Genomic DNA, 14,613 nt, shown 5'->3' on the forward strand with positions numbered 1-14,613 from the left:
ACACAGTATACATTTTATGATGAGAGAGAGAGAGAGAGAGAGAGAGAGAGAGAGAGAGAGAGAGAGACAGACAGACAGACAGACAGACAAAGAGATTACAGTAAAGGAACCTGGAAGGAAATTGAAAGATATTCTCTGGATTGGGTAATCTAGAGAAAGTAAAAGGCAATGTGCATGAGAAAGTAGCTTGTTTGGGCTCGAGGAAAAGGGCAGCACCTACAATGCTAGTAAGTTTAGGTATGGAGAAGCAGAGGGTTAGGCAACTCTTGTTACTCATTTTTCTTTCTATCTTTTTTTTTTTTTTTACACAATGGTTTCAGGTGAAAATAGAACTACATCAAGGATCTTCGCTGAGTCTGTTTCTGTTCTTAGCATTTTCATGTCGGGAAGAAAGAGCTAGCTTAAAGGCTCGCAAACTATTGCATTTTCCAAGAAAAAAAAAAAGTGGACCAAACAGGGTCAGATTTACGTTCCGATCCTTTACTGATGCTAGGGCAAATTCTGTTAAAAAGACCGAGGTCCACAATAAACGGAAATAGAGAGTGAGGCAGACAGTTGCAAAGTTGAACCACCGGTATTGCATGCATGAACGACAAAGAGTAACGGTTAATTTTTACATTAAAAAGTTTGGCAAAAAAGAGATGAGACTGCACTGCCAGATGGGTGAGACGCGTCTGCCGCAATGGAGTAAAATTGCAATGGAACAGTTATGGAAAGCAGTGGACATTGAAATATCGACAGTCAAGACACAAAAATGCAATACTGCAGTGAAGAGAGAAGAAAAGGATGATGGGAGTCTGTATGAAGAAAGGAGCTGATAAAACGAAAAGTCCTTGACTTAATCCTGTTGTAGTTCTTTTTGTTGTTGTTAATGAACCCAAGTCTGTATGGCCAAGCAGACACATCAACTGCAAGCAATTACTGCCCCTGCAGGGTAGTGAACCCATGTCCCCATGCAGCTGACAACTTTGTTTCCCGGGTGGATGCCGCATCTGTTTCTTCACCCAGTTAACAGGGGCACCATTGCTGCTTCCATTTCACTCTGCTCTTTGGGTATATGATTACCACAGGGCATTGTAAATGGTTTCCAGGGTAACAGGAAACAATGAGGCTTGTCACTCAGTGCAGAGCCAACTGAATTGGATAGACGGGGTGCAAAAACCGAGAGGAAGGATGGGAGAAATAGGAAAAGAAAAACATGGAAATGAATTATTAATGTGACGGAAGAAGTATACAGCACTGCATTAAGTGAGTGGATTATGGAAGCCACCACCTGACCCCATAGACAGTAGTAAAACAGAAAAGCCGTTAGTTCTGTGTGTGATCCTATGGTGGCACCATTCTTAACTGGCGGTTTGGGTGGGGCACGAACCTCTGTACAGTGTTGCCACGTTTTCCATACCCGCGATGCCACTCTCTCTCTCTCTCTCTCTCTCTCTCTCTCTCTCTCTCTCTCTCTCTCTCTCCTTGGGGAGATGTGCATCACCCTAGGGAATTTTGTTTGTTTTATGTCTTATAAACTTGTGCTTTCATTTCTTTATTTTGTTTTTTATTATATTATTGTTTTACATATGGCGCCAGATGACCTCGGTGTTGTGGCGCCTTGATTTGTTTTCATTGAATCATTCTCGCCCTCCTTCCTTCCCTCCCTTCATCTTTCCCTAAGCTTGACAATGCACTCAACACTGCCCCTGGCCTGCCTTCTCTCTCTCTCTCTCTCTCTCTCTCTCTCTCTCTCCTGGGGCGAGATGTGCGTCACCCTTGGGAATTTTGTTTCTTTTATGAGTGACAAACTTGTGCTTTCATTTCTTTATTTTGTTTTTATGATATCTAATTATATTAAAAATATTATTGTTTTACATATGGCGCCAGATGACCTCACTATTGTGACACCATGATTTGTTTTCATTCAATCACTCTCTCCCTCCTTCGTTCCCTCCCTTCCTTCATCTCTCACTCAGCTGCACTCAACGCTGCCCCTGGTCCGCCTTCCCCCCCCCCTCTCTCTCTCTCTCTCTCTCCTCTCTCTCGTCTGTGGTATTTCAGGATACATTTTGGTTATTTTCTTGTTCGTTATAATGTACACTCGCTCCAGAAAGTATCGGTGCATAATATGTGTTAAATATTATGACACGCGGAACAAAGGAAACTGGAAATTGCGGTTCTGTCCTCCCACACGCAGGCATCTCTGACTATAGATGACTGCAATATCAGATACCTCTTATGTCCTTCATGATGAGTAGGGAATGGCCGTAAATGTTATAATATATACAGGTATTAACGGGCTATCACTGCCACATGGTCGAATCATTTCGGATGACATTGGACCCACAGTGCACCGATACCCTCTGGAGCGAGTGTACATATTGTAAATTTGACTTTATTTCCACACCACCCAGGAGGTAAAAGTCTTGGGGCGTCTTTTTTTTAAAGAGGTGTCCCCAAACAGGCCTAGGATAGAGGAAGCTCTGGCCAGGTGGGACTGGGTGTGTGTGAGTGTTGCTGCTCACGAGGGTTTAATGTATTTTTTTTTCACTAAGAAATTGACATATTTTTACTTATATTCCTGCACATCATCTTATAGTCATAATTGTGACATTATTACCAACCCCAGAAATATGGTAACAGCCAATAAAAGTGACTACTTTTTTTAAGCAACACTGTAAAATATTTATGCCACGTTTCTGTATTGCCGTATAAATACTTTACGCATAATAAGTTTGCTGTTCTTTCATATATTATAATAAAAATGTTACCATTATATTTTTATGTGTTTATCTTACTGTGATGCCTATTACATATATCAGAGCCGTTCACATGGCGGGTATGGAACACGTGGCAACACTGTGCAGAGGTTCGTGCCCCACCCAAACTGCCACTTAAGAATGGTACCACCATAACAGTATCCGCTTGCGGCATCTTTGAAAAATCATGTGACTTTGGCTCCCTTATGGCCGGGCAGACGTACCACACGCATGTTGGAAATCAATCTGAGGCCAGCAGGTGGTGAAGGTGAATAGTTTTTTTTTTTTTTTATCTGTCCGACTCTGGGCATAGGCTTCATAGCCTGCTCTCAAGGCCCAGTAGTCCTCCTACATACCATACACCTCTTTACATGTCACCACTTCCGCTCTAACACCCACCGTCCATGTTGAATACATGCTAGTGCTGTCTCATATGGAACTAGTGTATTGGTATCAGCGGGAGTATTTTTGCGACATGTCGGCGGGTCTTCTGGTAGATCAGTAAAGTCTGATTTCATGAAATTCAAATCCTGAAACTGTTCCCTGCTCCAGCAGGAATTTGAACCTGGGTCCGGTAGGACTGCAGGCTACCTCTCTACCGATTGAGCCACCACCTTCCTAATTTCTGTTGGGACTTCTGTTTTTTGGAACCCTGCTCTTATCCCACATACAGACATTCATGCTGCTCGACTATCACACATGGATAGCTGACTGGTAGAGAACGTGGAGGTTTCCTTAGACTCACGAGCATACTTTACTGTAATGTGTAACGATTAAACACTTCAGTCTCATAACCGATCTTACACTTTAGTCCAGCTCCATCCAAAAAAATTGTTTTAATTAGGCTAAACCTCATGTGCAGAAAGAATTACTTAACCCCTAAATGACCGCTTGCATGAACGTTGCTTTGATGTAGCATGGCCAGTGGTGTCGATGCAGCGTAATCTGTAAAGGACTGCAAATAATTTCGGGAAGGGAACGAAGGTCTGGGAGATGTTTACACCAACCTACTCTACCCTCCAAACCACTCAGGCAGTCAGTACATCTCGTGAATCAGTCATGAGTGGACATCTGTCTTATGCTTGCCTCAAGTGTTACTGTAAGTAAGAATAAGAAAGTAAGTCAAGAAAAGAGAGAAAGTGTGTTTCCCAGACAGTTACTTCTTATCTATGTTTGCTTTTGACCTGGGAGGAGAGGAGAGAAAGATAAGCATCCCTCGCTGCCCTCACACTCGCTCGCTCTACACAACCCAAAACCCAACAAGTGTATAAGGTGAGTTGTTTTTTCCTTTATTCATTTTATTAGTGTCTTTATTTCTCTTATTGCATTGTTTTCCTTTTTCTTTTAATTTGCAGGAAAATGTTCATTTTTTTTTTCTGTACCTATAACTTACAGCTTCCCCATCCCTTACCCCTCCTTTCTCAACCCACCTGCTTATCTCTGGCCTTATCGTTTTTTTGACAACAAGAGTTGTCCCTAACCGTGCAACTGCACCCATTATCTTGAAACAAACTAAAAATAGCATCCTCCTCCTCCCTTTTGACATGCACTATACCATAGAGACTACAAAACCAACTCCATATGGATACTCGTATAAACATTATAAAATAAAAAAGACGGGACAAATTCATAATAATAATAATATTTTTATTTATAAGTACACATATTAACTACTGACTTAGTTCACTTTACATATTCTTGTTTTCTTCAAGCATTTCAGCAACATATAAGGTGTTCTGGTGGTGAATAAATGGATGTAAAACCTTCCTCTCCCTTCACGCTAAATCCCTCTTGCGAGGTGCTAATCTCTGCTCATAATGAATTCTGGCCGCGACAGCACCCTCATCTGGTAAATGAATAAAAAAAGCCCCTTTCACAACTCTGTAGACACACACTACACTACCCAGACCACAACATGAGCTCCATACTTGCGTAAAAACAATTAACATAAAAAATATTTTTAAAAAATCATAATTCTTTTTTCTATATAAAAAACTTTTTGTATTACTGTATATATTTATTTTATTCGTATTAAATATTTCTTGTCGTTCCAACCCATTCCAGCAACATCGATTTTTTTTTTTTTTTTTTGGGGGGGGGCGGATATAGATTTAGTGTGGCATAGTTGTTCCTAAGTTTTCAGCGGCATTATCGCAATTTTTTTACCAATTTTCCCTCGAATCACATCATGGCTTTAGGAAGCTAAAAAATACACTGTCAGGTTCGCCAGACGAAAAAATGGCCCTGGGGCGGGTCAAGTTCTGGAGGCATGACCTTGGAGGGGTTAAAGATATAATAAAACACTCCAGATAGGTAAGTCTCTCCAGTTGAATCAAATCATCTGCTGAAAGCAAAAATATTAAAATATATCATGGGAGTGTAGTGGCTATGCTTCGCGAGGTGGTTTTCATTCAGTTGCTAGATTAAGTTACAAAACATGAATATTAATGTGTAGGTGAACGTCGTTTAAAGTATTATGCATTGAATTCGTTAGTGATAATCTTTCAATTAATTATTCTTTGTTGACATAAAAATTCTTGTTAAATGTGGCATATTTTATCAATACATTCTGTCATTATCTCGTAAGTTTGTATCATAACCTGCAATGTCTTTATTTATTTTTTCTTACAGAAGATCAACAGAGGAAGGAAAAGCAATTGAATACAAATATAATTCATATACCAGATATCAGGTGTCTTCCATTCATAAAAAATCTCTAACTGGACATAAACAGCTGTAAGTTGATATTTGGGGAGAAACTCTTCTGTGGAAACGAGTTTCAAAGAGATGAAGTTCGGGGAATAAAAGAATTCTGATAAGAACATCTGCAATATGGCAGTGAGACAGTCTAGTCATGAGTCCTTCCAGATGCCCGTGTAACATGGAGAAGGTCGTGGAGACGTGACACAGTGAATGCTACTTTGTCTGAGCATTTACCATAAAAGTATTTGTACAGTAATGCAAGGGACACATTTCTTCTTATCTGTAGGGGAAGTAGTTCATTTGTAACTTCCCGCTACAGGTGAGTCATCACCCACGTCCTCCCCCACCTTCACCTCCACCTCTTCTCCCTCTACCCCTCCCCCCACCCGTGGCCGAGGGCGTGCACGTGGTAGTGAGTGTCCTAGTGATGCCAAGAGGCACCTTCATCCTGCCACATCACGCCCTAGCAACCCTGGTGTCAGCAGGCTTGACACTGTTTGGGAGAAGGGCAAAGGCTTCCAGTCTACCCTACCTGCCTTTGATTTGACTGGGGCAGGTGTTCAGAGGCAGCACCTATGGACAGGAGAACCAACTATCCTGTCCTGTTTCCTGCACTATTTACGATGGCAATTATGCAGTACCTGGTGGAGGATAAACTTTCACCAGGCTATATCTGTTCAATGGCTTGAGGTGTCCCTGTCCCAGATTAGAGAAACGAAAGAATGGAAGGTAATGGAGGTGGGGGAAATGTATGTGTGGCTTGCACTGACGATGATAATGGAACACATAAAAAAGCATGTCATTAACTAATTGGTCTGTGGACGAAATCTTACACACACTTGTCTTTGGAAAATATATGGCCCGGGACAGGTACTTGGCCATTCTCAAGTTCCTACACTTTAACAGGAACTATGGCCTAGCCCCAAATGACAGGTTATGGAAGATCAGGCCGTTTACCATGCTGAAGGAGTCATTCTTCCGGCTTTTCCAGCAATTTCAGAAAGTGGTTATTGACGAGTCGTTTGTTTTATTCCAGGGCCGTTTAGTATTTATTCAGTATGTGCCTTCCAAATACAGGACACCAGTAATCTGGTGTATCCATTATTGTTTTTATTCATTTGCGTTTCCTTCCTCTCTTCCATTATTTAAAAAAAAAAAGACATCGCTTTCACCTTAACTTCTTTGTATTATGCGACTGCAAGAATGGATATGTGCTAGGTGTGAGTGTGTACTCGGGTACAGATGTGGTTATCCCCAACAATGATCCCCATGGGTTTTCTGCCGTTGTGGTATAATTGCATATGGACAGATGCTTCCACAAAAACCACATCCTTTACACTGACAATTACTACACTTCTCCAGCATGGATGCTGTATTTGCTGTAACATGGGACTGGTTCCTCTGGTACTGTTCGTGCCCAAAGACGGTATTTTTCCTCATTCCCAGAAAAGACTGAGAAAGGTGTCCAGTTAACCTGGATATGTGGCTGCATGTTGACCACTCACTGACATGACAAGCGATAGGTGAATATGCATACAACAGTTCACTGTGGGGTTATGCAGGACACTGGCAAAACAGATTACAGGAGCAGTCAACCATTGTTGCAGCCAGATGCTGTCACTGATTATCATATCAACATGTGGCTCATGGATAAATGTGACATGCAGATTGGAGAAATTGATTGTCTTCAGAAGTTTTGCAGGTGGTAAAAAAAAAAAAAAAAGGCATTCCTGCACCTTGTGGATATCAGTATTCTCAATAGTTACAACCTTTACAAGGAGGTTGTGGGTAAAAGTAATTCCATACGTGAGTATGAGAAAGAACTGACACGGTGGCTTCTTGAATAGTATAGAACCGTTGAGGTTGCAAGTGGAAGGTGGCAAGTGCAACATGTGCTACTGGCTGATAGGTTGGTCAGAACAGAGTACCAGGGAAGTCATTATTTCGTCACTCTGGGCGAAACACCTGCAGGGCGAGTGACGCACAGGGAGTTGTCATGTGTATTCAACAACAAAATGTCCTCCCAATGCACGCAGGGAAACGCCCTATCAATGTCGTGAGTGCAAGATTGCACTTTGCCCAGAGTGCTTCCTCGTGTACCACAGTGAACGTGATTTCAAGGCACTGGTGTGTGGCAGCATGTTTGTAAATAGTGAACAAAGGTGAGTGTAGCCTATACACTGTATATACACTGTATATGGCTAGTGAGGGAGTGATCGCCCTCTACCTACACAGATCAAAAGCCCTCGGGAGCAGGGGGGTGGTTGCTTTCTCAGGCAGAGGAACTCCTTGAGAGTGAAATGGCTGGGAAGCATGCCGGCACGTGACTGGCTACAGCATAGCTGGGTCTTTCGGGTATGGGCAATCAGGCAAGTTAGCTGCCTACTGCGACTGCAACACAATGGCGAGGTGTTCAGGAAGTTAGCCAAAGAAACCTTGATGGACTCTGAAAGAACAATAATGGCCCCCAGTCCCGTGCAGCCCTTAAATGGGCAGGGGGTGCTAAGAATCTCACGGTTGCCTCAATTACAATCTAATTCCTTTGTCAATGCAAAAAATACAATTAAAATTGGTAACTGGAATGTGAGAACGCTAAATCATGACGGTAAAATCGATGAGTTGGTGAAGGTTTTTCAAAATTACGGACTTGATATTTGTGCTCTGACAGAAACTAGATTAACTGGAGTCGATAAGTTGGAGTTCGAGGATGGTATACGTTTATTGATATCTGGTCGACAGGACGGAATGCATTATCAGGGAGTAGGATTGTTGCTGGGTTGTAAGGCAAATAAGGCTTTATGTGAGTGGGATCCTATAGATGAGCGATTGTTATATGCACGGTTTAAATCAAATCATGGCAACATCAGTCTGTTTGTGTGTTATGCACCTACTAATGATGCACTCGATGAAAGGAAAGACACATTTTATGAAAAGTTGCAAGAAAGAGTAGGAAGGGTACCTAGACATGATGTTTTGATCTGCGTTGGAGACTTTAATGCAGTAGTGGGCTGTTCAAATGAGGGATTTGAGGCATGTATGGGTAAGATGGGAGTTGGTAGTAGGATGAGTGAAAACGGAGTGAGGTTTGGAAGCTTCTGTCTAGCAAATGACTTAGTCATCGGGGGCACACTCTTTCAGCATTGCAATATACACAAGACAACTTGGGTGTCGCCGTGTGGAAAATATAAAAATCAGATTGATCACATCACTATCAGTAGGAGGCATAGAAGTTCTCTGCTAGATGTTCATGTTAAATGGGGAGCGGATATTGGTAGTGACCATCAACTCAGCATTGCAAAAATAAGGTTTAAACTTAAAAATCAGAAGATGGAAAAATCTGGTGTTGGTAGATACGATATTGTTAAGCTTAGAAGGGAAGGAGAAGAAAAGGAGGAATTCAGATTAGAATGCAGAAATAGGTTTTTGGTGTTGGAAACGTTGGAAGAGGGGGAGAGAAGTGTAGATGAGATGTGGGAGGATGTGAACAAAGTTTTGCATGAGACTGCTGAATGTACGATTGGAAGGAGACATAGCTTCAGGAGAAAGAAATGGATATCAGAGAAAACGTGGGATATGATAAAAAAGAGAGGTGAGGCTAAATTGAGGAGTGAGATGCAATGCGTTGATGAACAAGAGATTGAATTAGCAAGAGCTGCGTACTGGAGTTTGAATTCAGAAGTAAGAAGGTTAGCTAGGAGAGATAAAAGAAGATGTGTGAATGAAAAGGTTGCAGAGACTGAAATCTTAATAAACAAAAATGATGGACAGAGTCAAAGAATAGCATATGAATCGATTAGAGAACTGAGTGGTAATGCAGGTAAACGCAAGGAAATACCAGTTAGAGACAGGGAAGGAAATTTATTGTCCAAAGATGGAGATATTAAAAATAGATGGAAAGAGCATTTTGAGACAGTTCTTAATAGACCAATACCACCAGAAGAGGATATACCGTCTGCTCAGGAAGATTTAAATATAGAAACAGGAGAGTTGAGGCTTGCAGAAGTGGAGAAAGCAGTAAAACAGTTAAAGAATAATAAGGCACCAGGGGAGGATGGTTTATTTCCGGAAATGTTTAAAGTGGAGGGGGATAGATTAATAATGATCTTGACCAAGCTATTCAATAAGATATGGGTGACGGGGTTACTACCATCAGTTTGGAAGAATGGTGTAATTGTTAAAGTTCCGAAGAAGGGAGACCTGAGTGAATGTGGTAATTGGAGGGGAATCTCTTTGTCACCGATAGCTTTGAAAGTTTTCAGTAGAGTGTTGTTAAATAGGTTGGAGCCAGTGGTTGAGGGTATTCTGAGGGATGAACAGGCTGGTTTTAGAAAGGGACGTGGTTGCAATGATCAGATCTTTATAGTTAGGCATTTGATGCAGCAAGTTAATGAAATGAGAGTACCGTTAAGTCTTTGTTTTGTTGATTTTGAAAAGGCTTTTGATAGTGTTTCGAGAGAGACTATGGGGAAGATCATGAGACATTATGGAATACCAGAGGAGTTTGTGAGGGTCATTATGAACATGCATGAGGACACATTTTGTAAAGTGATGGTTAATGGTTGTCTGAGTGATTCGTTTGAAGTCAAGTCCGGAGTAATTCAAGGTGGTGTTCTATCGCCTTTACTATTTATATTGGTCATTGATTACATTATGAAACGCGTTGGAACAGAAACCGGTGCAGGTATACTTTGGGGAGAGAACAGGAAACTTTTGGATTTAGATTATGCAGATGATATAGTTTTGATTTGTGATGGGCCAGAAGAGATGCAGAGAGTGTTGGACTGTTTGGTGAGTGAAGGTCGCAAGGTGGGTTTGGTTATTAATTGTGGAAAAACTGAAATAATCAATATGAATATGGAAAATGCGCAGGAATGTGTAATTGGAGGTATGGTTGTAAAGCAAGTTGATAGGTTTAAATATTTAGGTACTTATTTAGCCAAGGATGGTTCTTTGAACTTTGAATTCGAGGAAAGGTTAAAGAAGGCTAATCAGGCAATGGGAATGCTTAAAAATATTTGGAATAATAACAATTTCTCTGTGCATACAAAAATCAAACTTTATAAGGTAATGGTTAGGAGTATCTTAATTTATGGACACGAGTCTTGGTACAGCACAGTGACTATGGAAAATAATTCTTGGTGTTTGAAAATAAAGCACTTAGAAGAATATTAGGAGTTAAGTGGTGGGAAAGGATACCAAATAGAAGAATTAGAGAAATAACGGGAGTGCAGCCGATCGATGAATATGTTAGATTCTCACGATGGAAGTGGCTAGGACATGTGTATAGGAGACAGGGAATAGTACGAGGTACACCAGGGTGGGTGGCACTTGGTAGGAGAGGTAGAGGAAGGCCAAAAGAGACGTGGGTGAGGACAATGAGACGGGAAGCTGGAGATGAGTGTTGGGGAGATCTTGAGGAGTTAGCACAAGATTGGATGAGGTGGTGTGAGTTCATCGAGGCCCTATGCATCCCCGAGGGTGCCACAGGAAATGATTGATTGATTGATTGAACAAAGGCAAGAAAGTGATGTGTGTTTATTTATGTTTAGTCATAATTACACAAGTCAAAGTGGACGTGAAGTGGTTGTAAATATGTCTAGTTACCCTGCCACTTACGAAAGTAAACCTTATCTGCACCTGAAGATTTTTTTGTGTGTGGTAGTACTTAGGTTTGTTACCTGCCTTTGTTTTATTGTGCAGAATAAATGATATCCTCCATACATGTGATATGATGTGCCAGTAGAATATGTAATATACAACAATTTGTGAGAAAAGCATTAGCCCCATGCCAAGATGTGCAAAACTAACCAATAGTGCAAAAATCTACCTCATGGTTTAAAGTAAGCTGTTCATTAGTCTAGTCACAGCAGAAGTTGCCAAACTTGGGTCCGCTAAACGATGAAAGAAATTAATATTTTTTTAACTCTCTTAAAAATAAATAAATAAATAAAAGTAAAAGAATATTTTCTTTATCACCGACTCCCCCCTCTCTCTCTCTCTCTCTCTCTCTCATCCTTGATATCGGCGGTACTGATACTTCAGTATCCATATGCCCACCGCTACACATTGTACTTAAATCTTCTTGCAAAGCCGCTCTAAAGCTTCGAGGTATTTCCACTCTTTCTCCTATTTTTTCTCTCACATGATGTGTCATGTTATTTGGGGAGAATGCCGACAAGCAGGTTGACGTCTTTATTGAACAAGATTATGAGAAGGAGAATACTGTAGATCAGGGGTCGGCAACCTCCGGTCCGCGGGCCAGATCCGGCCCGCAGAGTCCGAACTCATGGCCCGTCACCCTGCTTGATATTTATATAACAATCCAGCCCGCAACAGCCTAGCCAACTAAATGAGTAAGTTGGCGCCTTGTGACGTGATAGCGGCGGGTAGGGCGGGGCAAATTTGCATGACTGAGATCTTTACCACAGAAGCACCATGGAAAATCGCCAGGGAGCAACTCTTTTAAAAAATGAAATATACAAAGTCTCGCATTCGCTCCCAGCTAGGTAACTGTCACCTCAATGACATTCTGCTCTTGTCTACCTCATCAATCGATTCAGACATTGAATCACTTCTCCATGGCAAACAGCACCAACCATCCCACTAATTTGCATGTTTCTTGATAAAACTGTTTTCTGCAGTCACTGATTTGCATGTTTTTCAATAAATTTCTAGTAATCTAGTCACTGGTTTGCTTGCTTTTCTAAAAAAAATTTGTATATTGTCACAAACTGTTTTCTGCAGTCACTGATTTGCATGTATTTCAATAAATTTCTTGTAATCTAGTCACTGGTTTGCCTGCTTTTCTATATTGTTTTTTTTGTATATTGTCACAAACTGTTTTCGGCAGTCGATGATTTGCATGTTTTTCAATAAATTTCTTGTAACCTAGTCACTGGTTTGCCTGCTTTTCTATATAATTTTTGTACACTGTCACTTTTGGGTTCTCTTTGGCACTCCGGCCAGCAGGCTACTCCTAGAAGCTTTCTCTGGCCCTCGCACTGAAAAGGTTGCCGACCGCTGCTGTAGATGATATGGCCGAGGACATCACTGTAAACTTTTCGAGCAGGTGAGAGACGGTGAGTACTTTGCACTGCAACTGGACGAGAGCACAAACGTCACAAACGATGCACAGCTGCTTGTGTATATCATATCTACCAGTGAGGGAAATTTATTGAGGGTATACTATTCTGCAAAGCAATAAAGGGTAGGACTACCGGGGAGGATATTTTTCGGAATTTGATGAATACATGGAGTATAATTTCAATGACTGGTCTCGTTGTGTGGGTGTGTGCACTGACGACGCCACTGCTATGACAGGCAAACGTAATGGAGTAGTTGCCTTCATAAATGCAAATGCCCCAAGTGTCGTCAACACACTGCATGCTCCACCGTGAAGCACTTGTTGCAAAACGCATCGATGATGAATTCCATCATGTTTTGCAGGTTGTTGTGAAAATAGTAAACTATGTAAAATGCACACCCTCTGAAACAAACTTTTTGAAGCCCTTTTGAAATGGGTGCTGACTTTCATGGCTTCTTGCTCCACGCTGAATTGCGCTGGTTATCGCGTGAGACAGTTTTGAATTGTGTATCTGAAGTGCAGATAGAGCTGGCCGATTTTCTTTCATCACAGAAGTCAGACCTTGGTAGCTATTTCGAGGATGAGTCATAGATGATGAAGTTAGCATATCTAGGAGAGATATTCCAGCACTTACATGTACTAAACAAGAACATGCAAGGCCTTGAATTCTGCACTTTGATTGTTCAGGGCAAAGTACGTGCATTCACACAAAAAGTTTCCTAATGGGAAAGCAAATGCCAGGAAGGAGTCACTGAAATGTTCCAACTTTATCACCAGGAATGTATGACTTCCAGTGCAGACAGCATCACACCCCTTATTATTTCCCATCTAACACATCTGCAAGGCTACTTCAGAGACTATTTCCTTTAGCTTGAAAACTCCCACCTGATCTGGATTAGAGACCCTTTTGCAGCTGGGGTGGCGCACATCTTGATCTGAAGTCACAAGAGGAACTCACTGACATGTCAAATGATGGGGGTATGAAAATAAAGTTTTCTGCCCGTCCACTATCAGAGTTCTCTATTTACTCAAGAAATGAATATCCAGCCCTGGCTGAGAGGGCTTTGAAATATCTTTTGCCATTTTCTACAAACTACTTATGTGAGACAGGATTTTCTGCACCCAAAGTACTGAAAACCAAGTACAGAGCATGCCTACAGGTGTACAACGACATGCGTCTGGCACTGACTAATATCATATCCCATATTGATAAATTGTGAAAGAGCCACCAAGCCCATCCATTCCACTAGACAGGGTATGCCTGATAGCCTGATTTGTGTTTAATTATGCACTTTTTTTTTATACGAGGGTAAACTTGTTTATTTTGGTTTCTAGTGGTGACACAATACTGTATTTATCTATTGTGGTAGTGCTTGTACAAAATTTACACTGTTTTAAATGTAAAACAATGGAAAAATATTGAAAAGAAAGATGGATTTTTTTTATTAATACTTACAGCATGTAAGAATAAGTAAATATTACAAGTACACTGAATAGGATACAGTAATAATAACTTTTGTTCGGTCGGGGGTCCTCGGCTGGGGCTCATCATGTCTGGGGGTCCTTGGTATGAGAAAGTTTTGGAATCTCTGCACTGGTGCAAGCTAGCTGAGGAAAAAGTGAAATGGAAAGAAGGAAATATCCTCTCAAAGTTTTTGCAAAGTGCAAAGTTTTACGAAAGTGAGGGAAAAATGGGTACGTGTTGTGTCCTTCACCTTCTCCTACACACAAACTGGGGAAAGTACTTTTGGCGAGCCACATGTACCGGATGATGAGTCATAACCATAGCTGTGAGTAGGGAAAGTGGGGAAGATTGGTTACTAAAAATGGAAAATTCCACAGCAAGTGGTCGGGCAACGTTAAAAATGCACCACTCTCCTGGGGAAGTCAGTTTTTCAAATGCTAGCAGGACTGCACCAGCTGAGCCTGAAGTCTGGGCAGTGTGCAACAGGTCAGACACATCCTGACTCATGCAGCGCAATTAACCTGTCTTATTTATGTCCCTACTCATCAGTGGGACCACCTACAGACCTGGGGATGCTTTCATTTGCAAGAAGAGTTGAGGAGTATTTTTTTTTTTTT

General features: G+C 41.3%; 1 protein-coding gene across 1 annotated transcript in view; it reads right to left on the reverse strand.

Moving 5' to 3' along the window:
- The window catches only part of LOC145398215 (glutamate receptor ionotropic, delta-1-like), a 150,844-nt gene that overhangs the window by 287 nt on the left and 135,944 nt on the right, over positions 1–14,613 (reverse strand). The window lies entirely within an intron of this gene.

Source organism: Coenobita brevimanus, chromosome 44, assembly GCF_032717465.1.
Source record: "Coenobita brevimanus isolate Jiangsu-jjx chromosome 44, ASM3271746v2, whole genome shotgun sequence".
Taxonomy (NCBI): Eukaryota; Metazoa; Arthropoda; class Malacostraca; order Decapoda; family Coenobitidae; genus Coenobita; species Coenobita brevimanus.